This window comes from Mastacembelus armatus, chromosome 21 (assembly GCF_900324485.2).
Source record: "Mastacembelus armatus chromosome 21, fMasArm1.2, whole genome shotgun sequence".
Classification (NCBI taxonomy): domain Eukaryota; kingdom Metazoa; phylum Chordata; class Actinopteri; order Synbranchiformes; family Mastacembelidae; genus Mastacembelus; species Mastacembelus armatus.
Window position 1 is genome coordinate 23,099,642 of NC_046653.1, and position 17,102 is coordinate 23,116,743.

The window sequence follows — 17,102 nt, forward strand, 5'->3', positions numbered from 1 at the left end:
TATTTCTCTTTCTTTGCACTAAGCCAGTTACTCAAACAGGAAATGCACGCTGCATTAATCGCGTTCTAATAAAATCCATTTAAATGAATTTGCATTAACACGTAAATTTTGACAGCCCTAATTTATTTATTTATTCATTTAACACACATTACGATGCTTCCATGACTCAGAATAGATTACTAAACAGACTGTGTAATTTACTAGAGGTTCTGACAAATTTTTATTGCTCGAGTCTGTTTAAAAATAGTGTTCCAGTGCATCTTTCCAACCACGTGAGGTAAAAACATCTCTCTCGTTAGCAACACTGACAAGCGAAACAGAAGCACACGTCCCACAAAACGCTGTATTCAAGCCATGGACGCAAAAGGTACCACCCAGCATTAAATGACAGCAAATGTGTGTTTGGGGTAGCTATTTAATACTGGCTGGGATGGTGCTGGCCTGAAGCTGGAGAGCACTGAGCGGAGTCTGGGTGGTGTCACTGGGCTCCGGTGGCCTAGCCAGAGACTCAGGCGAAAGACCAGCCGGAGACTCGGGTGAAGGGCCAGCCAGACGTTTAAGTGAATGGCTGGCCAGAGGCTGAGGCGAGGGAACTAGCTGGTAGACCAGGTAAAGGGCTGGTCAAAGGCTGAGGTGAAGGCTGGCTGGAGACTCGAGTGAGAGGCCTGCTGACAACTCAGGGGAATTCTGGCTGGAAACTCAGGAGAAGGGCTGGCCGTAGACTGAGGTGAAGGACTAGCCAGAGCCTCGTGTGAATGGCCAGGTGCTGGAAGGGAACCTCAGCGGGGGCCGGTGTCATTGGCACACTGAAGCTGTGGAAACAGGACTGGAACCTCAGCAGAGACGCTGTCATTGGCGTACTGAGGTTCTGGATTCCTGGGTGGAACCTCAGCGGGGACGCTCTGGAAGCAGGACAGGAACCTCAGTGGGGATGGCCTCGTCGGCGCACTGAGGTTCGAATTGCTGGAGGGGAACCTCAGTGGGGGCACTGTCATCAGCGTACTGAGGTTCTGACCACTGGGCAGCGACGAGGGACTCTGGCTGGGCAGCGACGAGGGACTCTGGGCTGGGAAGCCAAGAGGGACTCTGGCAAAGGTCTGGCCGGAAAAATGGGAGAAAGGCTGGCCGTTGTTGTCATCGAAGCTGAAGGGCAGAAGGTTCTGGCTGCTGGAGGGTCGGGCTGCGGCATGAAGCGCTCTGACTGGGCAGTGCTGAGGGACTCGGGCACGCTAGCTGACAGACTAGCCGGAGACTGTGGCACGCTAGCTGACAGGCTAACCGGGGACTGGGAAGCCAGAGACTAAAGAGGGGCTGGAGACTAAGACAGGGGCGCTGGAGACTGAGACTGGGGCACTGGAGTGTGAAAAGCCAGCATTTCTGAATGGTGAGCCGGCGTCAAGGGCTGAAGCAAGGCTAGGCAACCCTGCCTAAGGTAAAGGGCAGAGGAGTCCCGTGATGAACTCCTCCTCTAGCGCTCTTTCTTTGTCTGATGAGTCCATTCGTAGTCGGAGCATTCTGTTATTGTGCCGTTCTCGATGCATGTCTGATGCATATGGCTAGGACTGTTTGATTAACACTTCTCTTATATCAAGACTTTGCAGACCAGAGTGCGTCATCAGCAGGTTTATTGACATTCAAGAAGGTAAAACTAAAGGAAGAAAAAACAATACAATCAAAATACAGCTATGTGCTAAACGTGTACATGTTATTGTCTAAACATAGAAAAACGCACACTTAAATGGCGGAACCACGATTATCACGTCACGTTTAAGCCGTCTTAATATTAAACAGTACACTGACTGTGCTCACTTTTCTTTTGCCGCCTACAATCCACCACCCTGCAGAGCGAACAGCTCCTTCCGTGAACAAACGACCTTGGTGATGAGTCTGCTCATGATAGCGCTTTATGAGAAGAGCTGCAACATGATGGTGACCAGGCATTATAAGAGGATTCTTTTCGACTTGGCTGAAATTTGAGTCTGTGATGTGTCCGCCTACTCTGAGTAGTCCAACTTCATCCAGAATGGGGTCTAGACTCTTTAAAGAGCTGGTTTTGGGGATTCTTTCTTTTCTGTCTATACATTTCAATTCTTCAGCATAGACCTCCTGCTGTACCGCTCGAATGATAATGTTCTGAGCTTGTTTACATTCTTCCACAGAAAGTCCTGTCTCACAGTAATGCCAGCCATGACAGTCATTGGTTTTACCTGGATGTGACTTAAAGGTATGAATGATGTGCATCAAACGGGAAATAGCACGTGTAAGTGACTTCCAAGTGGAAAACTTGGTAAATCTTTGAGAACCAAGCTGTTTGGTACAGGTTGCAGTTTTCAGTACAGACACATGAGGTCTGACCTCTGCATCCATGTTGGGTTTAACAAGGTCATATGTGTTGTTGGGAGGATTTTGATCCTGGAGCAGAAAACTTGGGCCAGTGAGCCAATTAGTAAGGGAAATTTGACATGCATGGACTGAACGAGTAGCATGATCTGCAGGATTCTGACTGCTGGCTACATAATGCCACTGACTTGGCTGGGAAGATCTGCGAATTCTTGTAACACGGTTGCTGACAAAAACATAAAATCTTCTAGTCTCGTTGCAAATGTAGCCAAGAACTACTTTGCTAAAATGTAGTGTTGTTTAGTTCAGCATCTAGTTCACTAGAGATTAGCTCTGCGAGCTCTACTGCTAACACAGCGGCACTTAGCTCTAGTCTAGGTATGGTCTGATCTGGTCGTGGGTGCCAACTTTGCTTTGCCCATAATAAAGCCAACTTGACAGTTTCCAGCTGTATCAGTCACTTTTAGATAAGCTACTGCAGCTATAGCTTTAGTTGATGCATCATAAAAAACATACAATTCTGTCCTTGCGGCTGTTGAAGGTGACATGTCTGTGTATACCCTTGGGATACGCAGGTCTGACAGTTCTTTGAGTGACTCTTTCCAGATTGTCCAAGACTCTTCCATTTCTGGGGGCAATGGAGCATCCCAATCTCCATTATCCACCGTAAGTTCACGCAGAATGGACTTTCCTTGTATAGTGACTGGTGCTACGAAGCCTAATGGATCATAGAGGCTGTTTATCGTTGATAAAACGCCTCGCCTAGTAAACGGTCTTGACTCTTCTTATGCATTGAATGTGAAGCAGTCTTTCCTTAGGTCCCAAAGGAGACCAAGACTACGTTGCATGGGCACTAAATCAGTTTCAAAGTCCAAATCTTTAAGGTCTTTTGCATGATCCTGGGAAGGAAAGGCCTCCATAATTTCCTTCCTGTTAGCTGCTATTTTATGGAGTCTCAGGTTTGACTTTGCAAGTGTGTCTCGGGTCCATTGAAGGAGGGACACAGCCATTTTTACTGAGGGTTGAGATTTGAGCCCGTCGTCCACATAGAAGTCGCACGTGAAAAACTGCTTAACATCTGGATCGCAGTCTGACTCACTGTGTAGGACAGACTTGTGCAAGCCGTATATGGCCACTGCAGGAGATGGACTATTTCCAAAAACATGGACTTTCATCCGATACTCTATGATTTCTTTAGAAACATTGCTGTGGAACCATAAGAAGCGCAGATAGTTTCTGTCCTCCTCCCGGACATTGAAACTATAAAACATCCGCTCGATGACCGTGGTAAAGGCGACGGCTTCCTTTCTGAAGCGCATTAGGACGCCTAGCAAGGAGTTGTTAAGGTCTGGTCCTGTTAACAACACGTCATTTAGTGACACACCATCATACTTAGCGCTGCTGTCAAATCGACCCTGATTTGTTTTGGTTTCCTGGGGTGATAAACACCAAATAGGGGCAAATACCAACATTCTTCTCCATCCATTAGAGGAGGGGCAATTTCTGCATGACGGTTTTTGAATAGCTTATCCATGAAGGCGATGAAGTGTTCCTTCATTTCTTTTTTCTTGCCAAAACTGTGAACCAGAGACATTAAGCTGTTTAGTGCTTGTGGCCTGTTGTTAGGAAGTCTTGGACGTGGTGACTTGAATGGTAATGGAGCTGTCCAGCTGTTGTCTAAGTCTTTCTTTAGCCCTCTTTTCATTATTTCTAAGAAGGTATTGTCCTGAATGGAGGACGAAATACGGTTATCATGTTTCGTTTGTTTGAACACATTACACCCTAAGTGGTCTGGTTCACACGTAATGCATTCGCTTGGCTGGGTGTTGAGGTTGAAAGGGACTTGTATCTCACAGTGCTTCTCTTTTATGTTGTAAACATTGGGGCACGGTTCGAATATGGTGGGACGGCCCTTCTCAGTTGTGTTCTTGAAGAGAGTTTTTATGGTAAGGGTTTTGTGTATGTCTCCTAGGCAAACATTCCCTACTATGACCCACCCCAAGTCCAGCTTTTGTGCATAGGGTGCGTGATGAGGGCCACTTATCTGTTTGCGCACTTTATGAACTCTGATAACATCTCGTCCAAGAAGCATTAGTATTGGTGCACTTGGATCCAAGTCAGGGATAAGGTGAGACACAAGTTTCAAATGACTGTGATGCATAGCTGCACTGGGTGTGGGAATCTCATCTCTGTCGTTTGGAATGTTTTCGCATTCAATGAGGGTAGGAAGTGGGATGTGGACTGTTCCATCAAGGGCTTCTACCACCGCAAACCTGAGTACATTTAGAGGTGATCTTTTCTGGTTCCATGATGTCTGGCTCCCCGCCATTCTTTGCTGCTGTTTCAAGCTCTTTTATCCAAGGTGCTGGTCCTGGATGAAGGGCAGTGCAATGCATCTCGTTGCCACATTCAAAACATTGAATTTTGTCTTTACAGTTCTTGGCCATGTGTGAAGATGAAGCGCAGCATCTGAAACAAATGTTATGCTCTTTTAAGAATGACTTTCTTTCATCCAGAGTTTTCATGTGAAATCCTCTGCATTTCTGGAGAGATTTCTTGTGGAGTGGGCAAAACTTGTCGCAGTCTGCTGACTTGTTTGCTAATGTGTGTGAGTCTAAGCTAGAATTGGAAATTATCTCAGTTTTATGCACTGATATTTCTCTTTGTTTGTTTGCTTTCCAAGATGGTTTGTCTGGTTTAAGGAGAGCCTCAGTATGTGATGTAAAATTAAAGCTTGGATCATTTCTGGAGTCAGCTTCCTGTGCAACAAAGCTCACAAAAACATTGAATGGTGGGAAAGGGACACAATGCTGACGTTTGTAGTTTGCTCCAACTGTAATCCATCTTTCTTGGAGGTGGAAAGGGAGTTTTTGAACAATTGGATTCACGCCTCTCGCCGTGTCTAGAAAGGAGAGGCCCGGAAGATCTCCTTCAGCTTTGGCACACTGCATTTCCATGAGTAGATCGCTGAACTTTCTTAGTTTAGTGTAGTCTTTGGGTATGATTTTTGGGAATGTGTCAATTCTTTTGAAGAGAGCATCTTCAATCACTTCCGTTGACCCATAACTTTGTTCTACTCTGTCCCATATCATTTTCAAACCTGCAACTGGATTGTTAATATGTATGGCTCTGATCTGTTCCACATGTACAGTGGATTCCTTGCCAAGCCATTTTAGCATCAAATCCATCTCTTCGCTCGCCGTTAAGTCCAAATCTCTGATTGCATTTTTGAATGAGCGTTTCCAAGCCCTAAAGGTCTGTGGCGTGTCGTTAAACTGGAGTAGTCCTGTTGCCACAATTTCTCGGCGTGCAAGATATCTAATAAAGTCACTGACATTTGGGTCTTTGCTTTGTTGGCATAGAGGCATACCATCGTAAGGACTGTGCACTGTTGTTCTACGTAAACAACTGGCATTATCGTCATTTAAGGCACGAGGAGCGTAGTCAATGTTTGAAGCATTTAGTGAATAGTTAAGATTGACAGAAGAGAGCTGTGGAGTTAACTGTGAGTAGACGGTTTCTTTATTGGGTTGCAATAGTTGCTCTTCTTTGTAGTGTGATGTGGTTTCCTTTCGTAATGACTCTATGGCAGCACTTTTTTCATCTTTCACAAACGCTGTTTGACTGGTTACATACTGATCAGTGCGTTCTTTTATCTCAGAAGGAGAAGGATTACTGTGTGTATCTACCTCAGAGGCAACTGCTGCTTCAAATGCTTCAGCTTCAGCTACGGCTGTAGCTACATCTCTTTCTTGTTGTAGTAGTTTAATAGATGCCTCAATCTTTGCTTTCTCTATTTCTAAGTCCATTTCTTTTACTGCAAAGTTTTCGCTGCCTCCGCTTTTGCTCTCGCCTTGGTTGCCGCAGATGAGAAACACGAAGCTTTTGATCGTGTCTTCCCGGAGGGTGCCTTGATGGACATGATAGGATTCACTAGGTGACGACTGCTGGGACACTGTTGAATGCTGCTCTGGGGCGTATTAGTGGTCAGTGTTAATTCGTCTTAGTCGAAGATGGCTGCGTCGTCTTTTTCAGTATGGTTGCCACCGTTTTACTGTGCCGTTCTCGATGCATGTCTGATGCATATGGCTAGGACTGGTTGATTAACACTTCTCTTATATCAAGACTTTGCAGACCGGAGTGCGTCATCAGCAGGTTTATTGACATTCAAGAAGGTAAAACTAAAGGAAGAAAAAACAATACAATCAAAATACAGCTATGTGCTAAACGTGTACATGTTATTATCTAAACATAGAAAAACGCACACTTAAATGGCGGAACCACGATTATCACGTCACATTTAAGCCGTCTTAATATTAAACAGTACACTGACAAATACCATTTTGTACAGAAACAAAACATTGATTTATAATGTCACTACATACTGGCGATGCAATCTCCAAACAAAGATGCTTGCAGCAATCCGTCTGAAAACTTGGCATGAACTAGCGCTAATAACACAAAGTTGTTCACCAACTGTATGTTACTTCCGTTTCAATAAAGTTGTGTTCGAACCAGAAATTCTTAGCTTTAATACCCAAAACAGTCACATGGGGGTACTATAACACTAAAAAACAGTAATCAATGACAAGAACATCGCATGAATTTCCGTAACAGAACAGTTATGAAATGTGGGGTGCAGTGACGAAGGAGGAGAGGTAGGACCCAAATGCAGAACATGAGTAGACTTTATTATTCCTGGATCTTCCTGGGCTCAGGCAAAACAAACGAGGAATCCACTGTCCGGGAGAAAAACTGGACAGGTGAAAACAAATGCAAAGATCGCCTTTACCAAAGTACAAGTCATAGAGACTAATAGACATTTGTCTTTCACAAAATTCTAATTGGGTGGGAAAGACTAATGTTTGGGTGGGCTAAGCCCACCCCTGCCCATGCCTAGATCTGACCCTGCTGGTCCTTACAAGCACCATGAATATTTATCATAATAATAATAATTCACATTCCTAAGCATGGGAAACAAATACAGGACGGAAGAAGAAATTCAAAGAGTAATGTTCATTACCTTTCTTCTTAAGATATTTCTGCTTTATTTAAATTCTTCCAAAACCAAAATGTTTAGACACAATTTAACCCAGATATGAACCATCAACACAAACAATCACATCTGACTGAAAAACAGGTCTTAAGTATTAAAGCCTGAAATGTGAACATAGCCTCAACCTTATCAGTTGCTAAAAATATCTAAGGCTGTTCCAAAACAACTAAATGACTAACATCACTTGAGGTTGGGTTTTGTATGGACTGCAGGTCACTTGCACAGCAGTTGAAGACCTTGGCCTTGGCTGTAGCTGTGCCCCTTCACTCTGCTTCATGTCCTGTTGTGATGTGCTGTTCCCCAGCACAGAGCAACATAGAACATTGTCTCATGTTTAGATGAAATGAGAATAAGGGAAGAGGAGATGAAATAATGGAAAACGCCTGAGGGAGACAGATGAAGAAGCAGCAAAAGAAAATATGTCAGTCACTAATCACAAAAGTCACCAGAGACAAAGAGGGAGGAGGGATGTGGAAAAAGAAGAGAGAGCAGTTCCAGTATATGACAGAGTTTCTGGCAGAGAGCTGTCAGAGCTCAGCAGCTTCTCCTCTGTCTAAGATGATGGAGGAAACTGAACTCTGCTTTCCACAACTCAACTCCTCCTGCAGGAGAGTTTTGCGTCCTTATGCTTTAACCATATTTTTTTACATTATAGTGTGCACCATCTCTCTGCTCACTGTGTTTTTCAACCTGCTGGTCATCATCTCCATTTCACACTTCAAGTATTCACTTATTTTTATCTGCGTCATATATAAGTGTCATATTTCAAAAATTTTCTGATTGATGTTTATAATTGCTTGAATGATATTTTATACTGTAAACACTAACAAATATATTGCTGGTCTTCTTCTCCAGGCAGCTCCACAGTAACACCAACTTCCTCGTCCTCGCTTTGGCTGTGTCAGATTTATTTGTTGCCCCAATGATGTTGTTTCAGATTTTGCTTATAAATGGTTGTTGGCTGCTCAGTGACCTGATGTGCTCTCTGTACACTGTTCTGGACTATACAATTGGCTCTACCTCAATAGGAACCATGGTGCTCATATCCATTGACCGATATGTGGCTATTTGTGACCCTCTGCATTATCCCACCAAAGTCACTGAAAAAAGAGTTCAGGTCTGTGTTTTGCTGTGTTGGATATTATCTGCTCTCTGTTACGTAGTGATGCTGAAGGATAATCTGGTCTATCCAGGCAAGCATACGTCCTGCATTGGAGAGTGTGTGATTGTTCTTGATTATGTTTCTGGACATGTTAATCTGATTCTGTCCTTCATTGGTCCCATTACTGTTATTGTGGTTCTGTATACAAGAGTATTTGTGGTGGCTGTGTCTCAGGCTCGAGCCATGAGGTCCCAGACTGTAACTGTCACTGCCCAGGGTTCAATGGGTTTACGTGCTAAGAAATCTGAGTTGAAAGCAGCCAGGACTCTTGGTGTTGTTGTCGTCATGTTTTTAATATTTCTCTGCCCATATTTTTGTGCCACACTTCAAAGCCAAGACACACTGAATAATGAATACAGTGCTGCCCCTGTGATATGGTTGTTCTATTTTAACTCCTGTCTTAATCCTATAATCTATATCTTTTTTTACCCCTGGTTCAGAAAATGTATTAAACTCATTTTTACACTTGAGATACTGCGACCTGGCTCCTGTGACACAAACGTGTTGTGAGTGATTGTGAAGCCACTGGCCTGAAATCTTAAAATATTGATTGATTGATTCCAGTCAAATATATTTTTACACCCTTAGATAATTGAAGAAAGGCTTTTTTGACACCACACCAAGATACTGACTCTGATTAAAATATGTTTATTCACATTATTGTATCTAAATGTGTCATGATACATGAAATATAACCTGTTTTTCAGTTCTCTCAGATATGTTGTAATAGCTCTTTAGTCAGTCTATCTGTCCTGCACTTTATCATTTTTATGAAACAGAAGAGGTAAATTAACCATAAAACTTTCTTTCTTATTGAATTTTAACTTCAGTGGACCCTCATATATGAATATCATAGTATGTGTCTCTACATTAGTCTAAATAATGATATTACATATATAATAAAGACTAAAGCAGATCAAATTTTTTTTTTATTATAACAAAAGTTTTATAAATGATGATGTTCATTAAATCTGATAAGAGTCGTCTACTTACATTCTTCTTTAATATTCCAAGGTGAGACATTTCTCCTTTGTTTATTTTTTCATGAACAGTTAAAACCTACAGTAGATGCCTGGAGCCACATATCATCAAACTGAGATCACTAATTCGATTTAAAACCTTACATTAAATCAGACACAAAAGCTGTGATCATTTGAAATGAATCAAATCTTAAAGAAGAATTTTTATTACATTTTAAAGTTTTGCTTTTACTCCTCCTAAGTGCATGTAGTTCAGCTTGTAGTTTGCAAGTAGGACACAATCTTCTTTCAACAAAACCCATAATGGGGAGAAGCATCAAGGACATTTACTGAAAACAGCAGGAATAACAGGATTTCTGAGACTCAGGAGACCAAATAGCTCTTTTCACAGTGACATGTTGACATGTCTTTTCAGTACTTTCAGTGTCTTGGTATTGTATTTTAGTGATTGTGGTTGGACAGGCCTGAATGATTCAGATCTTTGCAGGAAACTGGCAATCACTCTCCATAATAATGGTATAACAATAAACAGAAAATAATGACTTGCCATTTAACCTGCAGCTGGACTTTAATACTAACTCATGTTGATCTCCTTGCAAAGACTGACATGATTTATGTCATGTCTTCAAAGAGCCTTGTGCTTTAATCCTCTATTTTTGACTGTTGTTTAGTTTCAGCATATTTTAAGAGAATATTAAATGTAGCTACAAATACACATGTGGCGAGGAACTTCTTCAGCCCTGAGTTGTGTTTGTTGGTCCCCACTTCATGGAGCATCCTGAAGTCTCTAATAGATTTAACCTTTTCATCACCTTTACCACCTCTTCTATCTTCTCAAATATGTCATTAAATTAAGAAGATAATGTTTTAGTGAGAACCTGAGATATTTCAAAGAGGCTCTACCTGAACAATAAAGGTGGGGGAAACCAAAATAAGATTTTGAAAGATGAGACACAAAATGAGGAGCATAGTTGAAGTTAGGCCTCCTCAAACCAGACACAACCTGACTTATTAGAGACACTATTTGTATTTGCTGTGTTTGTAATTATAAACACTACTACTGACAAAAGTCACCAGAGGCAAAGAGGGAGGAGGGATGTGGAAAAAGAAAAGAGACAACAGTTCCAGTATATGACAGAGTTTCTGGCAGAGAGCTGTCAGAGTTCAGCAGCTTCTCCTCTTTCTCTGATGATGGAGGAAACTGAACTCTGCTTTCCACAACTCAACTCCTCCTGCAGCAGAGTTGTGCGTCCTTATGCTTTAACCGTTGTGACTTATGTTATATTGTCCTGCATCTCTGTGCTCACTGTGTTTCTCAACCTGCTGGTCATCATCTCCATCTCACACTTCAAGTATTCACATATTTTATCAGTTGTCAAGTGCCATATTTCAAAGTAATGTTTTGTTTTTCACTCATGGTTTAAATCTGCTGGAATGATATTTTATACTGTAAATACTGATAAATATATTACTGGTCTTCCTCTCCAGGCAGCTCCACAGTCCCACCAACCTCCTCGTCCTCTCTCTGGCTGTATCAGATTTCTTCGTTGGTCCCCTCATGTTGTTTCAGATAACTCTCATAGACGGCTGCTGGTTTCTGGGTGACCTTATGTGTTCTTTGTATGGTGTTTTGGACTATATTATTACCTCTACCTCAATAGGAACCATGGTGCTTATATCCATTGACTGTTACGTGGCTATTTGTGACCCTCTGCATTATCCCACCAAAGTCACTCAAAAAAGAGTTCAGGTCTGTGTTTTGCTGTGTTGGATATTATCTGCTTTCTGTCACAGTCTGCTGCTGAAGGACAACCTTGCACACCCAGGCAGGTACAACACCTGCACTGGAGAGTGTGTGATTGTTATTGAATATGTTGCTGGACGTGTTGATATGTTTGTGTCCTTCATTGGTCCTGTCACTGTCATCATAGTTCTGTATATGAGAGTCTTTGTGGTGGCTCTGTCTCAGGCTCGGGCCATGAGGTCCCACATTAAGCCTTTCACAGTCCTGGGTTCAGTACGTTTAAAGGCTAAGAAATCTGAAGTGAAAGCAGCCAGGACTCTTGGTGTTGTTATTATCGTGTTTTTAGTATGTCTCTGTCCATATTTCTGTGTCAAGACACACTGCTCAGTGCTTCATCTACTGCTGTTGTAATATGCTTGTTCTATTTAAACTCCTGTCTAAACCCTCTGATCTATGCCCTTTTTTACCCCTGGTTCCAAAAATCAGTTAAACTCATTGTGTCACTTAAGATACTCCAGCCTGGTTCTTGTCAGGCCAATATAGTGTAGCAAGTGTGGAGAAAGAAAATAAAGTCTTGAGACATTTATTTCAAATAAAGGAAATGCATTTTTAATGACCAAACAGAGATGCTAACTCTAAAAAAGTGACATATTTCCACATAATTGTATCATGAATCACAAAATGTAAATGTGTGAGAAATCTGAAAACAGGATACTTTTCATGTGTTGGGGCAGAAATGTGTTGTAATAGTCCATTAGTTATGATCCTCTCTACTACTCCATCACTTTATTAAAGCAATAAAATTATCATTAATACTACTGTATAAGAATTTCACTGGTCCTTACAGACACCGTGAATATTTTTCATAATAATAATAATTTCCGGGGACCTTTGCCTTGTAGTGACTTCCTTTTTCCCTGCACTGGTCCCCGGCAGCTTTGTGTTGTTAACCCTAATTAGTTGCTCCTAGGTTCAATTACCCATTTGTTTCTTCCCCCTATATATGTGCCCTTCTTCCTTTGTGTGTTGTGGAAGCATTGGTGATGGTTACTGTGCGTTTTGTTGTTGTTGCTGGTTTGTACCATTACATTTGGTTTGTATTTTTATAAAAGCCTTGAATCTTGTCCTGCATTTGGGTCCTACACCTCTCCTTCACTTCTCTCTCCAGCACACCACCTCCACGTAAAAGAATGCTTCCACCTTATAAGGACCCAGCAGACTTAACCCCAGAGGACCGACTGGTCTCCGGTTTCCTGAAAACCCTGGCTGATATTATCCAGAACTCCCATGGATAAATGGAGATATTCAACTTTTGCTCGGTATTGATAAGGAGCTTCACGCACCTGCCTGGATACGTGACAAGGGAGAAGGCTGACCAAACGTTAGCCCTCATGGCCACCGTTTGCTCTGTGATGGAGGAATGTCAGCGCCAGCAGATGAGCCCCTGTCTCTCGAGCCACAGCCAGACGAGCCTCGAGCCACAGCCGGATGAGCCTCTGCCTCCCAAGTCACAGTTGGACGAGCCTCTGCCTCAGCCAAAGCCAGAGCAGCCAGGATCCCCTGCGTCCCCTACTCAACAGGGTCCTCAGCAACGCCTGCTTGGCTAGAGTCTCCAGCACCGCCTCGGTCAAAGTCTCTAGAGCCATTTCAGCCAGAACCGCAACCGCCCAAGCCCCCAGCGTCATCTACTCGGTCAAGGTCTCCAATGCCCCCTACTCCGCTAGCTTCTCCAGCGCTGCCTACTCGGCCAGCTTCTTCAGCACCATTTACTCGGCCAGATTCTCCAGCGCCGTCTAATTGGCCAGATTCTCCATCGCTGCAGCCAGAGTCACCGGACCCATCATCAGGATCATCTGTCTCGCAGCCTTTATGACTTGTTCTGCCCTGCTGAGGTTAAAAGCTGCTCTCAGAACCTCAGTGCACCGAAGACAGCGTCCCTGCTGAGGTTCCTGTCTTGGGGACAGGTTCCTGTCTTGGGGGAAACTCAGGTGCGGGATGTGGGAATGCAGACACACTTTGTGTGACTAGTATGCAGCATAGTGTGTAAAGTGTACTCCTGTATGTTTTAGACACGTGACAGGGTCACCGCTCTTCACTATGTCTTTACCATGAGGGAAGGTAAAGGGAATGACAACTCCATATATGGTAATAGTCCAAATTCCTTTTCTGGAAAAGTACTGGTATTTGGGGCGGTGGCCATCAGCTATATCTATTCTATAGTTTCCCCCTATAGCTCAGATCTCTCCGTGTGTCCCATGAGGGTTGATCTCCAGAGCGCTCTGTATAGTTTTAAATAAAACCTATGATCAGCTGAACCACTCCAGACGTCTTTGTGTACTTCCTCATCAAACGGACCTGGGTAAGTTAAATGCGAACTCAACAATTTGGTGGCCCGTACTGGGATGAGGAAAATTGGACTGACTGCCTGAGGAACGCATTGACAATATACTTGGCGCCACAGACAGGTTAGCAGAAACCTTTTCATGAATTCTGCATAATTGGCATATTCTAAAATTACAATTGTCAATGTGTGAATCGGGATAGTTATAAATTTGGACGGTTTGGGGTGGTAGGTCGTCATTTCGTGTTGGATCGATTGACGAAAAAAAAGAAATAAAACCGTGTTGGATCGGTAATAGAAATAAACCTTGTTGGATAGGTAATAATAGAAAAACCGTGTTGGATCGGTGGGCTTTAAGCTTTTATTCCCGGTTGTGGCGGACCCACCAGTTCCCGACGGGGGACTGGCAGAGCTGGGTTGCAAGACCCGGGGAACTGGGGAACCCCGAAATAATAAGTCATGTCGGATTGACTCATAAACAAAGGACGCTGTGTTAGATAGGTTGTGTAGAATTTTAGGTTTTAAATATTGTGCATTTGTGTGGATCTCGAGGAAGTTTGAGTGAATCTATGTCAGTGTGAATTAAGGAGTGGGGAGTGAGGACAGTAAGTGTGTGTGTGTGTGGAAAGCGCCAGAGATAGAGAGAGACAGGAAGTGTAGGGGCGCGGGGTTTGTGAAGACAGAGAGAAACGCGGAAGTGAGAGAAGGTAAGGTAAGTAAGGCTCCGCCTATATTTGGTTCCCTCTACTGGAGGAAGAGGGAATTGTATTATAATTTATTTGGCTCCCTCTCCTGAAACAACTAGGGATAATAATAACTATAGATAGAGCCCCCTCTGGTGAGGAGGGGATAAATTAATAAATAAAATAAAATAAATAAATAAATAAATAAAATAAGATAGAATAAAATAAATAAATAATAATAATAACAATAATAATAAACAAATAAATAAAAATAAAATAAATATATAATACAAGAATAAATTATAATAAATAAATATAAGAAGAATAATAAAGAATAATAATAGCAACAATATACAAAATAAAGATAGACCATGCATTAATTTAGAAGGCAGACTTGAATATAACAATGGAAAGACACCTGGACCAACAGGTAAGTGATGAGGAATGGGGCCCGTCTGAAAAATGAGTGAAACTGGAAACTCAGGTGCCATCAACCCTGGCGGCAGGTCGGCTGAAGCAGGGGCAGAAGAATACAAAAGAAGAAATGGAAGAACAATATAGGAAGAAGTTAATGGTTTGATTAAGGAAAAAGGAGGAAACCCACAGGATCGAGCTGCCCTGATCCCATGGATATGGGAGAAGGCACATGGACACGAGAAACGGGCCAAGGAAGCAGGAGTGGAAGGAGAAAAAGCTTCCATCCTTAGTAAAGGTAAGTTCAGACAGAGAAAACAGGAAGAGGAGGCAGAGGCCAGTACCTGGATTAATATAGCCCTGCTGTGGCAGAGTACCCAGCATCTACACAAGGATAAGACATGGAAGGCCAAAGAGGGAACTGATGAGAAATTGCCGCCACCTTATTTCGTAAGTAGTCCATCTGCACCCTCGGTTCCTACTCTATATCCTGTAATAGAGATCAAAAAAGGAGAATTGCAAGTGCCTGATCTGCCTCAGCCTAGTCCACAGGTCCACACACAGAAATCAGGCTATAAAGAGTACATCGATTGGGAAACTTTGAAGTTAACTCCCTCTGGAAGTGGATGAAGCTCCCCGGATCACGCGGCAGAACCTGTTCCTTTTGCAGACAGAGCACATAGAGAGGGAGGCCCCAGGAACGTTCATATTCAAACACCTCCTGAGATGAAGGTAAGTACTGATAGGTGGACAGACCCACAGATATTAGACCGGGAAGTTTTGCTGAAGTTCACCCCACAAAGACACCCAAAGACAGGACAGATAGTCCTCTGGGCGGAAGGAACATGAGGTCCAGAGATGAAGGAGGCTGAGGAAGAAGAAATGAACGGCTCAGCTGGAAAGGTGACTGGTAAACTAGAGGATCCAGGTCCTAGTGAGAACTAATTGCCAAAAGCTCAGATCATGGGGACCCCCCAAGGGTCCCCCACCTTTCCCCAATCAGTCCACCCAATCCATTGAGAGCAGCGAGGATGAAAAGGACCGACTGGAGGACGGGGAGGTAAATCAGCATCATTCTTTAAAACCACCCTTGTTGGCTTCGGAAGGAAGTGTGAAGTATCGGCCGTATGGGCTCGGGGATGTGCAGGTGTTGGTGGATCAACTTCCCCCAGTGGCAGAGGGAGGAGGTTTGTGGCTTGGCAAATTGGACAAGCTGATCGCAGGGCAGAGATTGGCATTGGGAGACTTTAGGGCGGTTATTCAGAGGTGCCTGACCAGTATAGATGCACGAGACCTTGAGAGGGCAGCAGGGACTTTGCGCCAGCAGGATGAGAAGCCGTTTGCGCAATGGGCTGGTGACCTGAGCAGGGTGATTAGAGAAAAATATCCATTACCCACTTCATCCGCCGTGCCCAAACTGGCATGGAATTCGAAAGAAAATCCAAGGATCTTCTTGGATCAGACTAAGGAACTGTGGGTGCGTCATACTGGGTGTCATCCTGGCAAACCAGGGCCCCAGAGGGAGTGGTATAGACAGGCGGTGTTGGAGGGAGTACCGGAGAAGGTAAAAACTGCTATGTGTGACAATTCTGATTTACAGGGGGCTGACTCTGTTGCTGAACACGAGTCAGATGGTGCACCAGATGTCTCTCCCACACTACAACTGCAAAAGGAAGACGAGCAGAATAAGGGCCTCCAAACTCAGCTTTTAAAAAAATACAGCTGTCAGAGGCCCGGGAAAGGGTTAATTCAGAAAAAAGAAGGAGAACAACGAGGAACCAAAGAAATTGATGTGGCAATGGGGAATGGATGCTCCAGAATCCCCGGACCTGTTTCCCATACCGCCCTGGGAGCCGAATCGCTGTTTACCGGTGAACAGAAGGGGGTACAGGGGAGCTCCGAGGGGGGAAATGGATGGAGAGGATGCGGGGGGCGTGGGGGCCCACCTTGAAATGTATGCTTCCTATGTGGGGACACAGAACATTGGGTAAAAGACTGTCCTCACAGAGGTTACTTCGCCCGAGGAAGAGCCCGGGGGGGACAGGGTGCCGGTTCGTATCGTGGACGAGGTGGCCCTCCATCCTACAACATGCCAGTGATGAACTGGGGATCTCCCGTGACCTGGGATGATCCCTACCAAGAATGATACACCCCATCGAGAGGCCCGGACAGCAGTAAAACTACGGCGGATCCGCTGCTGCCCGTGATGGTCAATTACATGAAGTTGTCGTTTTTGGTCGATACTGGGGCAAAATGCTCCACTTTGAACACCACCTCAGAATCTACGCTGTCGACCCAGACTACCACAGTTATGGGCTTCTCGGGGAAGAAACAGACTCTGCCGGTGACACTGCCACTACTCACACAATTGGGCCACCAGTG